This window comes from Somniosus microcephalus, chromosome 3 (genome assembly GCF_052327205.1).
Source record: "Somniosus microcephalus isolate GS21.2 chromosome 3, FLI_Smic_1.0, whole genome shotgun sequence".
Lineage (NCBI taxonomy): Eukaryota > Metazoa > Chordata > Chondrichthyes > Squaliformes > Somniosidae > Somniosus > Somniosus microcephalus.
The window spans coordinates 205,418,690-205,440,784 of NC_140989.1; positions in this window are offsets into that span (position 1 = coordinate 205,418,690).

A 22,095-nucleotide genomic window follows, 5' to 3' on the forward strand; every position below is an offset into this window, starting at 1 on the left:
GTGGAATCACCACTCGGGATCCACACATCACTGTCCCCTGGCATACTGACAGCTGTTCTCTTCTGGATGAGAATGCTGGCAACAGTGAGTCGCCATGTGTTGGCCATCCCCTCACCGTCAAATCATATACCCGAGACAGTGTCGGATCATTGCGGGTCTCCTTCTCTATATCCGTGTTAGTTACTGGCAATCGTTCAATTATTGACGAATAAAATATCTCGATAGGGTCCACTGCTGGTGCTTCCTCCACAGTAGGCAGTGGCAGGCGTGATAGCCCATCAGCGTTTCCATGCTGTTTCGTGCCTTTATATTCTATTTCATATTGGTTCGCCCCTAGAAAAAGGGACCATCTTTGTAACCGTTGTGCAGTCATCACCGGAACGCCCTTCTTTGGATTAAAGATGGAGACAAGTGGTTGGTGGTCAGTCAGCAAGGTGAACTTCTGCCCATGCAGATAGTGGTTGAATTTTTTACTCCCCATACTAGGCTGAGGGCCTCCCTGTCAATCTGGGCATAGTTGCACTCGGCTGAGGTTAGTGACCGAGACGCAAAGGCTACTGGCCTCTCCAACCCATCTGGGAATTTGTGCGACAGCACCGCTCCAATATCGTCGGGTGATGCATCACATGCCAAACGAATTGGTCGTGCTGGGTTGAAATGGGCCAACACCTCTTTTGATGTGATCAATTCTTTGCACTTCTGGAAAGCTCGTTTACGTCTGTCATTCCACTTCCATGGTACCCCTGTTTGCAGTAGGGTGTTCAGTGGGTGTAATACCGTGGGCAAATTTGGTAAGAACTTATGGTAGTAGTTTACCAGCCCAAGGAACGACCTCAGATGTGACACATTTTCTGGTGCTGGAGCCTTGACTACTGCCTCAATCTTTTCAGGGGACTTATGTAACCCTTCTTCATCGATAACATGGCTACAATACGAGATCTGCTTCTGGAAAAACTCGCACTTGTGGCGATTAGCTCGTAGCCCATATTCCTTTAATCTAGTGAGCACCTTCTCCAGGTTGGCGAGGTGATCACTGTCATTTTCGCCCGTGGCCAGGATGTCGTCCAAATAACACTGGGTCCCTGGAATCCCTTGCAGGACTTGATCAATCGCCCTTTGCCAAATAGCCGGAGCCGATGCTACCCCGAACACCAGCCGATTGTATTGGTAGAGACCTTTATGAGTGTTGATCGTGAGGTATTGTTTCGAGGCATCTTCTACCTCCATTTACAAGTACGCCTGGGCTAGATCAATTTTGGTGAAGCGTTTACCTCCAGATAGCGAGGCAAAAATATCCTCAATTCGTGGAAGCGGATATTGTACCGTGTGAAGGATTGGGTTCACTGTCACCTTAAAATCCCCACGGATGCGGACTTTCTTTGGATCCCCAGGCGTATTACTCAACGACCTCTTCATTACAGGAATGATGGGTGTAGCCCAGTCGCTCCATTCTACTTTGGACAGTACTCCTGAACGCTCCAACCCTTCCAGCTCTGCTTCGATGGCTGGTCTGATCCCATAAGGCACTGGTCTGGCCTTAAGAAACTTTGGGCTTGCATTTTCCTCTATTTTAATCGTTGCTGTTATGCCTTTTAGTGTTCCGAGTCCCTCCTAGAACACTTCTTTGCGTCAGTTAGCATTGTTGACAGTCGTCCAGGTGTGACGTTGTCATCCTTTTTGGCCTCAACCTTCAGTGCCTGTATGGAATACCAATCTAATTGTATCTTCCGGATCCATTCACGTCCTAGTAGTGGTGGTCCTCCATCTGGCAATACATATAGGTCCATTTTAGGTATTTCCTGGCCTTTGTATATCATTTTCACCCTTATTTTTCCTTTGGGGTAGAATTTTGCCCCGTGTACATCTTCAAGACAATCTCTGTAGCTTTCAAGGGTATGTGTGAAAATAGCCGCTTGTAGTCCCTTTTGTTTATGACTGTTAGGGCTGATCCTGTGTCCAATTCCATTTTCACTTGGACTCCGTCTATCTTGAGTGTGACCCAGATAGTCTGGTGATCCTCCATTTTGGTTACCTTATGTAATTTCAGACAACCCAGCTCCTTGCTTCCGGAGTCTGTATCACTTTTCTGTTCGTCTGAACTATTCTCCATCACCTTATGTACCTTTTTGTACTTCTCCTGTGGAGATTTCTTGCTGTTGGTTTTCTTCCCTGACCTGCAGACGCTTGCTATGTGTCCTGGTTTTCCACACTGTCTGCACACTTGGTCCTTGAACCAACAATCCTTCTGGTCATGTGTTGTTTTGCCGCAGCGATAACACTTCCCTGTTCCATATGACATTTCATTGGTGCCATATTCTTGTGGTCTCCGTTGTATCTCTGCAGCGCACCTTGCGGCTACTTCGTGTGATACTGCCATGCTGAAAGCCTTGTCCAGCGTAAGATCCTTTTCTGATAGAAGCCGTTTCTGGGTTCCTTCACTTTGAAGCCCACACACAAACCTGTCCCTTAACGTATCTGCTAGTCCCACTCTAAACTGGCAGTGTTTCGATAGCTTGCGCAGTTCCCTTAAGTACTCAGCATTACTTTCATCTTTATGCTGGTTCCTTTTGTGGAACTTAAATCTTTCTGTTATCAGCAGCGGTGTGGGGTTTAAGTGGTCCTGTAGGATTTCTACTATGCTTTCGAAATTCTTATTAATGGACTTCTCTGGGGTTATTAGGTTTTGCAGTCAGCCATAAGTTTTTGCACCCATGGAATTTAACAAAACCAGTGCTTTCCTAGCATGTGGCACTTCATTCGCCCTGCAGTACACCTCAATACGTTCCACATACGCCGCCCAATCTTCGACTTCATTGTCGAACGTAGAGATACTGCCACTCTTCGGCATCACTGGGTGTGATTTAACTGTCAAAAATGGCATCTCCTCCACTCTCCCTTCTTCTCCGCTGGCACAAAATGGCATCTCCCGTGCTTTCCTTTCTTCCTGCACTCGCCCGTCTTCTCCGCTGCGGCTTCTAAAAATGGCATCTCCCGCGCTCTTCCTTCTTCTCCGCGGCTCAATGGCGTCGCCCGCGCTCTCCCTTCTTCTCCCCATGGACACTGTTCAGCCCTTGAGCCCTGGCTGTGCTCTGCGCATTTTTTTGTTTTTTTGTGCGCCTTTCCCATTTCCGCCGCTCGGTCCTGAACCCAGCTGCTGCTTTACCCTCTTTATCTCCATTTTGTTTTTCCTCGACGCCGCTCGGTTTTCAACCCCCGGCAGCGCCCTGTGCGCTTCACCCTCTCTCTTACCCCGTCGACACTGCTCGGCTTTTTCTCTGCCGTCGGTCGGCTCCAGCCACCGCTGTCCGGGAAGGGTCTGCGCTGTACATGTTGTCAGTCTGTTGCTGGATCGTCGTGGCTGGGGAACCAAGCCCGGCTCTCCACAGCCTCCCCTGCGATGTTCACTCTCTGCCGGACGACTGGGCGGTTGCTCGTGGTCGACGCCAGTGCTTCTGGCCTTGACTTTCTTCCACCGCCCTCCCGGAGCGAATCCTTGAAGGGAAATGCAGAGTTGCAGGTAGATTCAAATCGACACTCGTCGCCACTGTTAGATCCGTGATTGTGAGAGTATGATGTTTTCAAATAACTACACGGATGCTGTAACTTAACAATCAACAGGTGTTTACTGGAGTAGGGTAGTCTCAAGACTGGGGGCACAGAGGCATGCTCAAGGCTTATATACAGGTGTGGTCACAGCCGGTACTACAGTATACAGGAGCTGTAAAAGTAGTTCTCTCTTAAAGGTACATACACTACACTCGTCGCCGCTGTTGAATCCGTGATTCTTAAAGTATGATGTTTTCCAATAACTACACGGAGGCTGTAACTTAACAATCAACAGGTGTTTACTGGAGGAGGGTAGTCTAAAGACTGACAGTACAGAGGCATGCTCAAGGCTTATATACAGGTGTGGTCACTGCCGGTACTACAGTATGCAGGAGCTGTAAAAGTAGTTCTCTCTTAAAGGTACATACACTACAGGATGAGATGAGATACAGAGTGAGAGGGATGAGATGAGAGACAGAGTGAGAGGATGCGATGAGAGACAGAATGAGGGGGATGAGATGAGAGACAGAGTGAGAGGATGAGATGAGAGATAGTGTGAGAGGATGATATGAGAGACAGAGAGAGGGAGATGATATGAGAGATAGAGTGAGGGATGAAATGATAAACAGAGTGAGAGGATGAAATGAGAGACAGATTGAGAGGGTTGAGATGAGATACAGAGTGAGAGCGATGATATGAGAGACAGAGTAAGGGGATGATATGAGAGACAGAGTGAGTGGATGAAATGAGAGACAGAGTGAGGGGATGATAAGGGAGACAGAGTGATGTGATGATATGAGAGACAGAGTGAGGGGATGATATGAGAGACAGTTTGAGTGGAATAAATGCAAGACAGAGTGAGGGGCTGATATGAGATACAGATTAAGGGGGATGATCACAGAAGAATCACAGAATCACAGAAACCCCACAGTGCAGATAGAGGCCATTTCGGCCCATCGAGCCTGCACCGACACATATCCCACCCGATCCCCGTAACCCCTACACCAACACATATCCCACCCGATCCCCGTAACCCCATGTATTTAATCCCCCTAACACTAAGGGTCAATTTATCATAGCCAATCAACCTAACTCACACATCTTTGGACTATGGGAGGAAACCGGAGCACCCGGAGGAAACCCACGCAAACACGGGGAGAATGTGCAAACTCCACACAGACAGTCGCCCGAGGCCGGATTCGAACCCGGGTCCCTGGCGTTGTGAGGCAACAGTGCTAACCATATGAGAGACAGGGAGAGAGGTTGAGGTGAGAGACAGAGTGAGAGGATGAGATGAGAGATAGTGCGAGAGGATGATATGAGAGACAGAGTGAGGATGAAATTAGAGACAGTGTGAAAGGATGGGATGAGACACAGAGTGAGGGGTGTGATTTGAGAGACAGAGTGAGAGGATGAAATGAGAGAGAGAGTGAGAGGATATGAGAGACAGAGTTTGGGGTTGACATGAGAGACAGGGCGAGGGGATGATATGAAAGACAGATTGAGAGGATGAAATGAGTGACAGAGTGAGAGGATGACATGAGAGGCAAAGTGAGGTGATCATAAGAGAGAGAGAGTGAGAGGATGATATGACAGACAGAGTGTGGGGTTGATATGAGAGACAGAGTGAGGGGATGAAATGAGAGACAGAGTGAGGGGGAGGATATGAGAGACACAGTGAGAGGATGATATGAGAGACAGAGTGAGGGGTTGATATGAGAGACAGAGTGAGGGGATGATATGAGAATCAGAGTGAGGGGATGATATGAGAGACAGATTTAGTGGATGATATGAGAGTCACAGTGAGGGGATGACATCAGAGACAGAGTAGGTGATGATATGAGAGATGGTGTGAAGGCTTGATATGAGAGAAATAGTGAGGGGTTGATATGAGAGAGAGTGAGGCGATGATATGAGATTCAAAGTGAGGGGAAGTTATGAGAGTCAGAGGGAGGGATGAAATGAGAGACAGAGTGAGAGGATGGGATGAGACACAGAGTGAGGGGTGTGATTTGAGAGACAGGGTGAAAGGATGAAATGTGAGAGAGTGTGAGTGAATGATATAAGAGACAGTGTGTAGGGTTGATATGAGAGATAGAGTGAGGGGATGAAATGAGAGACAGAATGAGGGAATGATATGAGAGGCAGATTGAGAGGGTTGAGATGAGATACAGAGTGAGAGCGATGATATGAGAGACAGAGTAAGGGGATGAAATGAGAGACAGAGTGAGGGGATGACATAAGAGACAGAGTGAGGGGATGAAATGAGAGACAGAGTGAGGGGGATGATATGAGAGATAGAGTGAGAGGATGAAATGAGAGGCAGATTGAGAGGGTTGAGATGAGATACAGAGTGAGAGCGATGATATGAGAGACAGAGTAAGGGGATGATATAAATACAGATTGAGGGGGATGATATGAGAGACAGGGAGAGAGGTTGAGATGAGAGACAGAGTGAAAGGATGAGATGAGAGATAGTGTGAGAGGATGATATGAGAGACAGGGTGAGATGATCATAAGAGAGGCAGAGTGAGAGGATGAAATGAGAGACAGAGTGAGGGATGAAATGAGAGGCTGCGTGAGGGGGATGAGATGAGAGACATAGGGAGAGGGATTTCATGAGAGACAGAGTGAGGGGATGATATGAGAGACAGAGTGAGGGGATGATATGAGAGACAGAGTGAGGGGATGATGTGAGAGACAGAGTGAGGGGATGATATGAGAGACAGAGGAAGGGGATGATATGAGAGACAGAGGAAGGGGATGATATGAGAGACAGAGGAAGGGGATGATATGAGAGACAGAGGAAGGGGATGATATGAGAGACAGAGTGAGGGGATGATGTGAGAGACAGAGGAAGGGGATGATATGAGAGACAGAGTGAGGGGTTGATATGAGAGACAGAGTGAGGGGATGATAAGGGAGGCAGAGTAAGAGGATGAAATTGTGACAGAGTGAGGGGACGAGATGAGAGACAGAGTGATTTGATGATATGAGAGACAGAGTGAGGTGATGGTATGTGAGACAGAGTGAGTGGATGATTTGAGAGTCAGAGTGAGGGGAAGACATGAGAGACAGAGTAATGTGATGATAGAGAGACAGAGTGAATGCTTGATATGAGACACCAAGTGAGGTCTTGATATGAGAGAGAGTGAGGCGATGATATGAGAGACATAGTGAGGGGATGAAATAAGAGTCAGACTGAAGGCTTGATATTAGAGACCAAGCGAGGTTGTGGCAGAGCCACTGAGAGACTCTGAACAACTTTACATTATTCCCTTTAACGATGTGTTAGCTACAGACTAAATCTGTACCATTGTATATACTGTTTGCATGTACAGTGCGCGGTCCCTTTAAGAGTGCGGGAAACGCAATGACGTCATGCCACTAATCACGTGATCACCCAAACGCGGGAAAAACGTGATGACGTCAAGACGCCATCCACGGGACCGCCCTGGCAGTCCTCGTGGAGCCTCTGACCTGTTAAGTCCTGCATTCATAGTTCTCTTGCATCAATCTGTTTAAACTCGTTAGTTTGACATTATTAACCTTTTTGATTGATTGCCTGCGTCAAACTCAATCTCTAGATAGGAATTTTACCATTCCTACATTGGTGACCCTGACTTTTGTGAACGGATTTCGCAAAAGGAACACAGCATGGAGGCAAACGCCGTTTCGTTGAAGCTGCCGCAGTTCTGGGGGCAACAAGCGACCCTGTGGTTCCTCCAAGTTGAAGCCCAGTTCGCCCTGAGAGGCATCGTTGAGGATCAGACCTGATACTTATACGTGGTCTCCACACTTGATGGCTCTACCGCCTCGTGGATCGTCAGTCTTCTCGGGAACCCCCCAGCCGACCGCAAGTCTGAGACCCTCAAGGCGCGGTTGCTACAGCTTTTCGGACTCACGAAATCAGAGCGCGCCCATCGGCTGCTCGCTATGCCCGGGATCGGGGACTCCAAACCTTCCGAGATGATGAGCCAAATGCTCACACTCCTCAGCTCTGAACTGGAATGCTTTCTCTTCAGAGAATTATTCCTCAGCAAGTGCAAGAGCAAGTGCAAGCGGCCTTGGCGAGATCCAAGGTCGAAGACCGCGCAGCGCTCGCTGCCGAGGCAGACAAAATATTCACTGTTACGCAACAGTACTGCGCTGCCACGAGGTGCCCATCCCCACAGACGCTGCCCCAGCTCCTCAGCCCACGGGGCTGTGCTTCTACCACGCGCGGTTTGGCGTGAAGGTGAGATGTTGCCGCCCTCCCTGCAGCTTCTCTCAAAAAACAAAAAAACAACAACTCCGTCCAATGAAGAACAAGTCTAACGGGTGCCCCACAGCCGCGATGGCAATCGGCAATGCAGGCAAGATGCTCTTCATCACAGATACCCTCTCCGGTCGTCGGTTCTTGTGCGACACCGGAGCGCAGTGCAGCATTCTACCTGCGTCAGCTCTTGATGTACAGGCTGGGAGGCACGGCCTCCCCCTCGAAGCGGCTAATGGCAGAGCTATTCTGACCTTCGGCAGACGGCGGGTCCAGGTGTGCTTCGGCGGCCGGCGGTTTTTCTGGGAATTCATTCCGGCCAAGGTTTCGCAAGCCTTTCTTGGTGCAGATTTCCTGTGCGCCAACGGCCTCCTGGTCGATGTAAGGAACCGATGACTGATCAACACGGCCACGTTTCACTCTATCCCTTGCCACCGTAGTAACACCATGTCGCACACTGTCTCCTGCGCTTTCCCGACTCTGAATGAGTTCGCTCGCCTGCTAGGCGACTTTCCAGAACTGACCAGGCCCACGTTCTCCTCCACGGCCACAAAACATGGTGTGGAACGCCACATCACCACCACCAGCCCCCCAGGCCACGCGCGGGCCCGGCGCCTCAAACCTGGCAAGCTAGCGGTCGCGAAGGCGGAGTTCGCAACAATGGAGCGCTTAGGGACTATTCGCAGGTCGAATAGTCCCTGGTCTTCACCTCTTCACATCGTACCGAAACCTGGCGGCGGATGGCGGCCCTGCAGCGACTATCAGCGCCTAAACGACGCCACCACTCCTGATCGATACCTGATCCCCCACATTCAGGATTTCTCTGCCCATTTGGCAGGAAACACCGTTTTTTCCAAGGTTGACCTTGTCCGAGGCTACCACCAGGTCCCGGTGCACCCGCAAGATGTCCAGAAGACCGCAGTCATCACCCCTTTTGGTCTTTATGAATTTTTAAGGATGCCGTTTGGGTTGAAGAACGCCGCCCAGGCTTTCCAGTGCCTCATGGACTCCGTGCTGCAGGACCTCAAGTTCCTTTTCGTCTACTTAGACGATATTCTCATCACCAGTCCTAATAAGGAGGAACACATCTCTCATCTACGCACCCTCTTTCGACGCCTCAGCCAACGCGACCATGCTGGCGCACCTGCTACCAGGAGCCACCATCGCCCTCACCACCGACACGTCAGATTACGCAATCGGCGCCGTTCAGGAGCAATGGGTGAACGGGACATGGCAGCCGTTGGCATTCTTCAGCCGTCAACTGCGGCGTAACGAGCGGGCGTCCAGTACTTTCGACAGAGAGCTACTAGCCCTTTTTCTGGCCATCCGCCATTTCCGGTTCTTGTTGGAAGGACGTCCTTTCACTGCCTTCGTCGACCATAAGCCACTGACCTTTGCCATGGCCAAGACCGCCGAACCGTGGTCATCTCGACAACAACATCAGCTGACATACATCTCCGAATTTACCACAGATATTCAGCACGTGGCCGGTAAAGACAACCTGGTGGCAGATTGCCTCTCCTGCGCGACCGTGCATGCGGTCCAGCTGGGCATCGACTACGCCCTCATGGCAGCAGACCAAGTCTCAGACCCAAAAGTGCAGACTTACCGCACCAACACCACTAGCCGCCAGTTGGCCGACGTCAGGTTCCATTCGGCTGGTACCACGTTGCTGTGTGACGCCTCCGTTCGGGACCCTCGCCCTATTGTGCCGGTCGCCTGGCGCCGCAAGGTGTTTGATGCCATACATGGGTTGTCACACCCAGGAATAAAGGCTTCACAGAAGATAATGTCATCTAAGTTCGTATGGCGGGGCATGCATAAAGATGTCCGCGACTGGGCCAACACCTGCGTGGTCTGCCAAAAGGCCAAGGCACAGGGCCACATCAAGGCTCCATTGGCCACCTTTGCAGTTCCTGAGCGACGGTTTGACCAGGTTAATGTGGACCTGGTAGAACCACTTCCACCTTCCCATGGTTTTACGCACATCCTGACCATAGTAGATCGCACCACCAGATGGCCGGAGGCGGTTCCCCTGTCATCTACTACTTCGGCAGACATGGCCAGGGCATTCATCTCTTCATGGGTCGCCCGTTTTGGAGTGCCTGCTGACATCTCTTTGGACCGGGGACTGCAGTTTTCCTCCGAACTCTGGAATGCGGTGGCTCAACGACTCGGTGTCAAGTTACACCGCACCACAGCCTACCACACACAAGCGAACGGTCTGTGCGACCGTTTTCACAGATCGCTTAAGGCCGTACTGAGGGCCAGCCTCCAAGACGGTGGATGGGCAGACAAGCTGCTGTGGGTCATGTTGGGCCTTCTGCGGCAGAGCTCGTTTATGGTCAGCCGCTGCAAGTGCCAGGGGATTTCCTGCCAACACCAATGGAGCCATGGTCCGCCTCACACCAGCTTATCAGCCACCAGGAAGCAGCCAGATGTTTCGCGCCGGTTCCCACATCGCATCACGGGTTTCAGGGCTCTCACATTCCAGCGGAGCTGAAACAAGCCGACTACGTGTTCATCCGCCACGATGCTCACCGGGATCTGTTCAAGGCCCCGTACACTGGTCCTTTCCGCGTGTTAGAGGCAGGAGACAAAACCTTCAAGGTGGATGTCGGTGATAAACCGGACCACATTTCGGTCGACCGTTTGAAGCCAGCACACCTGGACCTTGACTGTCCCGTCGAGACCGCACAGCCACCGAGACGAGGTCGGCCACCCACCGTCGTCACGCCAGAACAAGTGCAACCACCCGCCAGACCGCTCGCCGTCCAACAGCTTCCACTTCGGGAATACAGGAATCGTTCTGACAGACTTTTCAGACCCCCTCACCGTTTGACTTTATCCGTTAAAGACAATTCTGGGGGGGCACATGTGGCAGAGCCACTGAGGGACTCTAAACAACTTTACATAATTCCCTTTAACGATGTGTTAGCTACAGACTAAATCTGTACCATTGTATATACTGTTTGCATATACAGTGCACGGTCCCTTTAAGAGCATGGGCAAACGCAATCACTTCATGCCGCTAATCACGTGATCACCCAAACGCGGGAAAAATGTGATGACATCATGACGCCATCCACGGGACCGCCCTGGCAGTCCTCGTGGAGCCTCTGACCTGTTAAGACCTGTATTCACAGTTCTCTTGCATCAATCTGTTTAAACTAGTTAGTTTGACATTAAAAAACTTTTTGATTGATTGCCTGCGTTGAACTCAATCTCTAGATAGGAAGTTGACCATTCCTACATGGTAATGATAAGAAAGACAGAAGGATTTGAATATATTTCTTAAGGCTAAAGGGATCAAGGGATATGGGAAGAAGGCAGGGACAGATTACTGAGCTTCGATGATCAGCCATGATCTCATTGAATGGTGGAGAAGGCTCGAGGAGCCGAATGTCCTACTCCTGCTACTATCTTCAATGGTTCTATGTTTCTGTGAAATGAAAGACAGAGTGAGGGGATGAGATGAGAGACAGGGTGAGGGCGATGAGATGAGAGACAAAGTGATGGAATGATATGAGAGTCAGAGTGAGGGGATGATAATAGAGATAGTGAGAGGATGAATTTGAAACAGAGTAAGGGAACGAGATGAGAGACAGAGTGATGTGATGATAGGAGAGACAGAGTGAGTTGATGAAATGAGAGACCGATTGAGGGGATGAGATGAGAGACAGAGTGAGGGGTTGATATGAGAGACCGAGTGAGGGGATGATATGAGAGACAGAGTGAGGGAATGATATGAGATACAGAGTGAGGGAATGATATGAGATACAGAGTGAGAGGATGAAATTAGAGACAGAGTGAGGGGACGAGATGAGAGACAGAGTGAGGTGATATGAGAGACAGATCTGGCCAAGAAATTCGGCTCTCCCCGGGTGAGTACGCACGGGGTACTCACCCGTAGGCTGAATGGAATTGCCGGTTTCCTGCATGCACTGTGCATGCGCGGGAAACCGGCACTTCTGATCCTCTGAACGAAGAGGTTCAGAGGTCGAACGCGCGTGCAGGGGAGGCTGCGCGTGCGCTTTGAACTTAGTTTTTTTTTACAGGTTTTCCCGGGAGGGTAAGCCTGCAGGATTTACACATTTAAAAAGCAGGCATAAGGCCTGCTTTTTGCAAGGTAAGTGGTCAATTAATTAAAATTAAAACATTTTTTCCACAGGTTTATTGTTTTTAAATACTTTATAGCAAGGTAAGTTTATTTTTAGCCCCGTTATAATATAAAATTATTTTTTTCAAAAATTTAAATTATTGTTTAAAACAGTTATTTAATGTAATTTATAGCTTATTTAAAAAGTGTGATTTTTTAAAATATTTATTTGAAGGTTTACTGCTATTTTGGGCCCGTAGCATTTATAAGTTTTGACAGGTCTACCTGTCAATCTTATGAATGGGCTTTTCCCTGGCTCACGTGATCCCAGGGGATGCATCGCACTAACTACGCCCCTGGGACATGCAAGCATAGCGCGCCGGCAGCTGGGCCAGGCCCTGGAGTGGAATTCCACGGGGCCCTACAGCTCAACTGCCGGCGCGCAAGGTATTTGCAGGTCGGGGGCTTGCACCCGCGGGAAGCCCCCGACCCGAATTTCTGGGCCAGAGTGAGGTGATGATATGAGAGACAGAGGGAGGGATGAAAAGAGAGACAGAGTGAGGGGATTATATGAGAGACAGAGTGCGGGAAAGATATGAGAGACAGAGTGAGGGAATGATATGAGAGACAGAGTGAGTGATGAAATGAGTGACAGAGTGAGAGGATGATATGAGAGTCAGATTGAGAGGGATGAGATGAGAGACAGAGTGAGGGAATGATATGAGAGACAGAGAGAGCGGATGATATGAGAGGCAGAGTGAGGGGGATGAGATGAGAGACAGAGTGATGTGATGATATGAGAGACAGAGAGAGTGGATGACATGAGAGGCAGAGTGAGGGGGATGATATGAGAGACAGAGTGAGGGGTTGATATGAGAGCGAGTGAGACGATGATATGAGAGACATAGTGAGGGGATGGAATGAGAGTATGACTGAGGGCTTGATATGAGAGACAGAGTGTGGGGTTGATATGAGAATAAGAGTGAGGTGATGAGAGCAGACACAGAGTGAGGGGGATGATATGCGAGACAGAGTGAGAGGATCAGATGAGAAACTGAGTGAGTGGGATGAGATGAGAGACAGAGTGAGTTGATGAAATGCGAGACAGAGTTGGGGGATAATATGAGAGACAGAGTTAGTGGATGATATGAGAGTCACACTGAGTGGATGACATGAGAGAAAGAGTAGCTGATGAAATGAGAGACAGAGTGAGGAGATGACATGAGAGACAGCATGAGGTGATGATAAGAAAGACAGAGTGAGAAAATGTAATGAGAGACAGCGTGAGGTGACGAGATGTGAGACAGATTGAGGGAGATGAGATGAGAGACAGAGTGAAGGCTTGATGTGAGGGGTTGATATGAGAGAGAGTGAGGCGATGATATGAGAGACACAGTGAGGGGATGAAATGGCAGTCAGACTGAGGGCTTGATATGAGAGACAGAGTGCGGGGTTGATATGAGAGTCAGAGTGAGGCAATGAGATAAGAGACAGAGTGAGGGGGATGACATGAGAGACAGAGTGAGGGGTTGATATGAGAGTCAGAGTGAGGCAATGAGATAAGAGACAGAGTGAGGGGGATGACATGAGAGACAGAGTGAGGGGAATGATAAGAGAGACAGATTGAGAGGATGAAATTGAGACAGAGTGAGGAGACGAGATGAGAGACAGAGTGAGGTGCTAATATGAGAGACAGAGTGAGGTGCTGGTATGAGAGTCAGAGTTAGCGGATGATTTGAGAGATAGTTTGAGGAGATGATATGAGATTCAGAGTGAGGGGGCGAGATGAGAGACAGAGTGCGAGGATGAAATTGAGACAGAGTGAGGGGATGAGATGAGAGACAGAATGATGTGATGATATGAGCGACAGAGTGAGGTGATGATATGAGCGACAGAGTGAGTGGATGAAATGAGAGACAGAGTTGGGGGATGATATGAGAGACAGAGTGAGGGGATGACATGAGAGACAGAGTGAAGGCTTGATGTGAGGGGTTGATATGAGAGAGAGTGAGGCGATGATATGAGAGACATAGTGAGGCGATGATATGTGAATCAGAGTGAGAGGATGAGATGAGTGACAGAGTGAGTGGGATGAGATGAGAGATAGAGTGAGGGGCTGATAAGAGAGACAGAGTGAGAGGATGAAATTGATTCCAAGTGAGGGGACGAGATGAGAGACAGAGTGAGGTGTTGATATGAGAGACAGAGTGAGTGGATGAAATGAGAGTCGGAGTGAGGGGATGACATGTGAGACAGTGTGAAGGCTTGATGTGAGGGGTTGATATGAGAGAGAGTGTGGCGATGATATGAGAGACATAGTGTGGGGATGAAATGACAGTCAGACTGAGGGCTTGATATGAGAGACAGAGTGCAGGGTTGATATGAGAGTCAGAGTGAGGGGATGAGATGAGACACAGAGTGAGGGGGATGACATGAGAGACAGAGTGAGGGGGATGATATGAGAGGCAGGGTGAGTGGATGAAATGAGAGACAGAGTTAGGGGACAATATGTGAGACAGAGTGAGAGCATGAGATGAGAGACAGAGTGAGAGGATGATATGAAAGATAGAGTGAGTGGTTGATAAGAGACAGAGTGACGAGATGATATGAGAGACAGAGTGAGGGAGATGAGATGAGAGAGAGAGTGAGGGGGATGAGAAGAGTGACAGAATGATGGGGATGAGATGAGAGTCAGAGGGAGGGGATGTTAATAGAGGCAGAGTGACAGGAGACAGAGTGAGGTGATGATAAGAGAGACAGAGTGAGAGGGATGAGATGAGAGATAGAGTGAGGGGGAAGATATGAGAGACAGTGTGAGGGGACGATATGAGAAACAGAGTGAGGTGATGATATGAGAGACAACGTGAAGGCTTGATATGAGAGACAAAGTGAGGGTTGATATGACAGATAGTGAGGCGATCATATGAGAGACAGAGTGAGGAGCTGATAAGAGACAGAGTGAGGGGATGAGGAGAGTGACAGAGTGAGAGGATGATATGAAAGACAGAGTGAGAGGATGATATGAGAGAAAGAGTGATGTATAAATATGAGAGACAAAGTCAGGGGATGAGATGAGAGACAGAGTGATGTTATATATATGTGAGACAGAGTGAGGGGATGATATGTTATACAGAGTGATGAGATAAATATGTGAGACAGATTGAGGGAATGATGTGAGATACTGATGGTGGGAATGAGATGAGAGACAGAGTGAGGGGATGAGATGAGAGACAGATTAATGGGGTGATATGAGAGACAGAGTGAGGGGATGAGATGAGAGACAGATTAATGGGGTGATATGAGAGACAGAGTGAGGGGATGAGATGAGTTACAGAGGGAGGGGATGCGATGAGATACAGAGTGAGGGGATGATATGGGAGACAGAGTGAGGGGATGATATGAGAGTCAGAGTGAGGGGCTGATATGAGAGTCAGAGTGAGGGGCTGATATGAGAGACAGATTGAGGGGATGAGATGAGAGTCAGAGTGAGGGGATGAGATGAGTTACAGAGGGAGGGAATGCGATCAGATACAGAGTGAGGGGATGATATGAGAGTCAGAGTGAGGGGCTGATATGAGAGACAGATTGAGGGGATGAGATGAGAGTCAGAGTGAGGGGATGATATGAGAATCAGACTGAGGGGATGATTTGAGAGACAGAGTCAGGAGGATGTGATGTGCGGGTTAGGTTGATTGGCTATGATAAATTGACCCTTAGTGTTAGGGGGATTAAATACGTGGGGTTACGGGGATAGGGTGGGATATGTGTTGGTGCAGGGGTTACGGGGATCGGGTGGGATATGTGTCGGTGCAGGCTCGATGGGCCGAAATGGCCTCTATCTGCACTGTGGGGTTTCTGTGATTCTGTGATTCTGTGATTATAAGAGACAGAGTGTTGGAGATGATATGAGAGACAGATTGTTGGAGATACAGAGACCACCACCACACCAACCAGGACCAGAGAGGATCCCCACGTACACGCCATATGAGCACAGCACCACTGCCCGACCCGCACCACTCCTGCCCCTCAGGAGAGCAGGACCACCACAGCAGCAAGAACCCCAGCCCGACAGAGTGAGATGGGCACAGGACGTAAGCAATAACACAGGCAGAGACAATCCATTGAGAGACATAAAGCAGATGCTCAGCATCCTCTGCTCCTGCCTTATGGATCAGGAAGCATAATGACAGCCCTTTTCACTTTTACACACCTGGAAAAAAAAAGGGGTCTGACTGTCAGAAAGAGTTGCAGCTATATACTGCCAGTATTTATAGACACTTGAAATGTTCTTTTTCCCCCCATTTAAGACGACAGAGACACACACACCTATCACAGTAAAAGACCAATCTAAACATGAAATCGCTGTGCATCTTAACCTGGAATATCCAAGGCCTATGCTCTTCTGTGCGTGGCCTAAAGAGCAGGTCCCCAGAGTTCCGAGACGAAATCAAAGATCTGGACATTATCATTTTGCAAGAGACATGGTGTAGAGGAGAAGGGCCCACTGGTTGTCCCCCTGGGTACACAGAGCTGGTAATCCCCTCCAATAAACTGCCAGGAGTAACCCAGGGCAGAGGCTCTGGAGGCATACTAATTTGGTTTAAAGCAGAGCTTAGGAATTACATTAAATTTATAAAAAAGGGCGAAAACCACTTATGGCTCAAGATTAAGAAAGACGCAATTTCTAGCATGCAAAATGTTTTCATTTGCGCAATCTACATCCCCCCTATAGAATCCCCGTACTTCAAAGAGGACACCTTCTCCAACATTGAGAGGGAGATTAACCATTACCAGGCCCATGGGAACGTGTTGATCTGTGGTGATCTCAACTCAAGAACTGGTGAAGAAGCAGACTTTATCAGTACTCGGGAATAATTACATATTTGGAAATAACCAGTTTGACCTCCCTTTACATTCACACAGCTGTAACTATGACAAACAGATAAATGCAAACGGAAAGCAGCTCCTGCAGCTCTGTCGAAGCCTGGGTCTGTACATCATCAATGGTAGGTTCATAGGAGAATCCCTAGGATTCACCTCTTGGCATCAGCACTGTAGACTATATGATTACAGATCTGGACCCATCCTCTTTCAGAGCATTCACAGTCAAACCACTAACACCACTGTCAGATCACAGCCAAATTACTGCGTATTTTAAAAGGACAGAAACAACCAACACAGAAACACAGCCCAGTAAGCTGTACAACATTAACAAATCCTACAGATGGGCCCAAAACAGTACAGAAAAATACCAGAAAGCAATTAGCAGCCAATCAACTCAATCCCTCTTGGACACCTTTCTGGAAAACACATACACTCACAATAAAGAAGGCGTAAATCTGGCAGTGAATAACCTAAATAATATTTTTGATAATTTGGCAACAATGTCGAACTTGATATCTCGTAAGAGTAAACCCAAAACACAAAACCACGAAAAATGGTTTGATTCAGACTGTCATAACATGAGGAAAAAACTCAGAAGAATATCAAACCAAAAACACAGACAACCAGAAAACGAGGAACTACGCCTTGCTTATTGTCAGGCACTAACACAATATAAAAACATATTCAGAGCCAAGAAAGAACAGCATATTAAGAATAAACTCAGCTCCATTGAGGAATCTATCGATTCTAATTGTTTCTGGGACAACTGGAATACATTACACAAAAAGCAATGCGACGAATTGCCCATTCAAAATGGAGACATATGGGAAAACCATTTTGAAAAATTATACCAGAAAAACACACTAAGCCCAGAGCAACATCTAATATGCAAAGAATTGGAAAAGCTCGAACTGGCCATAAAAGACTACCAAAACCCATTAGACCACCCAATAACTAAAAAAGAGCTATTTGAAAAATTCAAGGACCTGCGACCAAGAAAAGCTTGCGATGCAGATGGCATCCTAAACGAGATGATTAAACACACTGACGATAAAATGAAATTGGCTATCCTAAAACTCTTCAACTTGGCTCTGAGTGTTGGTTACTTCCCTGATATCTGGAACAAAGGACTCATAACGCCCATATACAAAAGTGGAGACAAAGTTGACCCAAATAACTATCGAGGCATCTGTGTGAACAGTAACCTGGGGAAGGTATTCTGTAGTATCATAAACCGAAGACTTATAAACTTCCTTGAGGAGCACAATGTCTTGAGTAAAAGCCAAATTGGATTCTTACCAAATTATAGAACATCGGACCATATTTTCACCCTACACACCCTAATTGACAAACATGTTCACCAAAACAAAAGCAATTTTTTTTCCTGCTTTATAGATTTCCAGAAGGCTTTCGATTCTATTTGGCACGACGGTCTATTCTTAAAACTTATTGAAAGTGGTGTAGGGGGAAAAACATATGATGTAATTAAATCAATGTATACAAACAATAAATGTGCAGTTAAAATTGGAGACAAACAAACAAAATATTTCTCACAGGGGTGTGGCGTGGCGCAGGGCTCGCCTATCTCACCGACACTCTTTAATATTTACATAAATGAATTGGCAAAACTACTTGAACAATCTACAGCACCTGGCCTTGCCCTATATGACGCCAAGGTTAAATTCCTCCTCTATGCAGATGACCTGGTTCTGCTCTCACCAACTGAGGAGGGTCTACAGCAGAACCTGGATCTGCTAGAGTCATTCTGTCAGACCTGGGCCCTGACAATAAACCCCCAAAAAACCAAAGTTCTTGTGTTCCAGCAAAGATCCAGACATCAGGGACCCAGAATAAACTTCACACTAGGAGCAACTAAAATTGAACAAACTACAAATTACACATACTTAGGCTTAAAAATCAGTTCTACGGGAAACTTTCATTTGGCTGTGAATGAACTGAAAGAGAAAGCAAGAAGGGCTTTCTATGCCATTAAAAAGTCAATCCAAATAGAAATTCCAATTGGCATTTGGCTCAAAATTTTTAAATCAGTAATTGAACCAATTGCACTCTATGGCAGTGAGGTGTGGGGTCCACTAACACAACAAGAATTCGCAAAATGGGACAAACACCCAATTGAGATCCTGCATGCAGAATTCTGTAAAAGTATCCTCCGGACTCAGAGGAAAACCACAAACAATGCATGCAGGGCAGAACTAGACCAATATCCACTACTAATTAATATCCAAAAATGAGCCATCAAATTTTGGAAACACCTAAAAATGAGCAACCCCCACTGCTATCATTATGAAGCCTTGAAATGCCAAGAGATGATCATAGAGAAGAGTCCCCTCAGTCAACTAGTCCTGGGACTCAGTGAAGTAACTACCAACACTACTAATAATAACCAGCCCCAGGACAGTGACATCCTAGCACAGAGAATTCGACCCAACACAATTATCACTAAACAAAAGGAAAAATATTAGACCTATTTGACAGAAACGACAAAAAACCAAAACAAACTCGATTGCTATTTGGCCCTAAACAGACAATACACCATGGCTGAATACCTGACCATGGTAAAGGATAGCAAACTGAGAAAAGCCTTGACAATGTACAGACTTAGTGAACATAGCCTGGCCATCGAAAAAGGCAGACACAGGCAGACCTGGCTACCCAGAGAGGACAGGATATGCTCTCACTGCAGTCAGGGAGTGGTGGAGACAGAGATGCACTTCCTCACAACTTGTGGAAACTATCAGGACATAAGGGAGAATTTCTACCCAAAATTCACAAAAATATGCCCTGAATTCAAAAATTTGAATGACCACCAAAAACTCCCATATCTATTGGGGAACAGAGAAAATGTGTAACTATAGCGGCAAACTATGTTACAGCTTGCCACAAGCTGAGGGACAACCAGTCAGCATTAAATCTAAGAAAAGATTATATTGTGGCGACACGCCACCACTGGACATAATCCGCTCACGGCGGCACGGACAGTCTAAGCAGAAGCCCCCAGCCGGGGGCCCTTTCCTCCAGCAACTTGTTTCCCACAGGGACAGGCTGCCGGGAGCACTTCCTGTCTGGGAAGTATTTAAGTGGATGCGCGGCCTTTTCTAATTCCTGTTTGCCATGTGGTTAGAATAAAACAGTTGTGTTTTCAATAGCTCTGGTCTCGACTCCCACGTTTGCCGCGGTATCTCAACACTGGTGACCCCGACGCTCAGGACGAATCCTAAGCTAGCATGGCGGATACAAACACAGTCACGGTTAAATTACCAGACTTTTGGGAGAACCTCGCCGAAGCCTGGTTCGTTCAAGCTGAGTCCAGATTCCGGCTGAAAGGCATTACAGTCGACGCCATGAAGTACGACTACCTCGTCGCCTCGCTCACCTACGCTACAGTCCCCAAGGTTTGGGCAGCGCTGCAGGATCCACCAACGGATGGCAAGTACGAACATCTGAAGGCTGCGCTACTTAAAAAATTTCAAACGTCCTCTTACCAGCGCCACTGCCAACTCCTGGACCTCCCCAGCCTTGGTGATGCTTCACCATCAGACCTGCTCTCCCACATGCTGTCCCTCTCAGACGACAAAAATCCCGGCGCCCTTTTTCGCACGCTTTTCATTCGGCTGCTCCCCGCCAGCATCCGCCCGCTCATTGTGGAGTCTGGCTCCACGGGCCTGAATGATATAGCCGAAAAGGCCGACCAGCTGCTCTCTGCACAGGCCGCTCGCGACGTCGCGCCCGACCTCACGGCAACGACCACGCGGTCTTCCCGGCCCGTTAGGCCCAACCGCCCTATCACTCCGGGGCACTGCTACTACCACACCCATTTTGGCGCTAGTGCTCAACGCTGCACGCCGCCGTGTACCTTCAAAACCCCCCCCGCACCGGCCCCCACGATGGCCGCGGGGCAGAAGGAGCCCCTACTGTACGTCACTGACGACAGAACCAACCGCCGATTCCTGTGCGACACAGGGGCCCAGCACAGCATCACCCCCGCCTCCGCCCTTGAGATCCAACGCGGCACACGGGGTATCACACTGGCTGCAGCCAATGGCTCTGCCATCCGCACATATGGCACCCGCATGGTCACGCTCGACCTCGCGGGCCGCCGCTACTGCTGGGAGTTCCTCACAGCCAAGGTCCTCTGCCCACTCATCGGCGCCGACTTCCTACGCGCCCACGGCCTCCTCGTCGACATTCCGAGGCACCGCCTCGTCGACATCAACACTATGGCCCCCATCCCCGGCGCCTTTACCCCGGCCCGTTCGGCCGGCCTGACGACCTACTGCCTCGCCAACGCCACGGACGACTACTCGGCACTCCTAGCTGAGTTTCCCGCCCTCACTAACCCGACCTTTTTGGCCAAAGCCGCAAAGCACAGTGTGGAACACTATATCCCCACCACCGGCCCCTCAGTTTCTGCCCACGCCCGCAGACTCAACCCGGCCAAGCTGGAAATCACGCGGGCCGAGTTCGCCACCATGGAACAACTCGGCATCATCCACCGCTCCAGCAGCCCTTCGGCCTCGCCCCTCCACATCGCCCCCAAGCCCGGCGGAGGCTGGCGCCCTTGCGGGGACTACCGCCGCCTCAACGACGCCACCACCCCCGATCGATACCCGGTGCCACACATCCAGGACTTCTCGGCCCGACTGGCTGGACGAATCGTCTTTTCCAAAGTCGACCTGGTGCGCGGTTACCACCAAGTCCCCGTACACCCCGCTGACATCCCCAAAACGGCCGTCATCACCCCATTCGGCCTGTTCGAGTTCCTGAGGATGCCCTTCGGCCTCAAGAATGCAGCACAGGCTTTCCAGTGCGTTATGGACTCAGTCCTCCAGGACCTGAACTTCCTATTCGTCTATCTAGACGACATTCTCGTGGCCAGCTCCTCCAAACAGGAACACCTCGAACACCTTCACATCCTGTTCGGGCGCCTAGCCCAACACGGGCTCATCCTCAGCTAGGCGAAGTGCCAATTCGGCCTCACCGAGATCGATTTTCTCGGTCACCACATCACCCCTGCTGGGGCCGTCCCCCTGCCCAACAAGGTGCAGGCCGTCCAGCAATTTCCCCGCCCCACAACCATCAAGGGCCTCCAAGAGTTCCTTGGGATGGTGAACTTCTACAACAGGTTCATCCCCAGAGCTGCAGCCCTCATGAAGCCCCTATACGACTCCCTCCGAGGAAAATCCGGCAAGATGGACGTAGCCTGGACCACTGACACGGCAGCCACCTTCGACGCCACCAAAAACGCGCTCGCCGACGCCACTCTGCTCGCGCACCCCAAGGCTGATGCCCG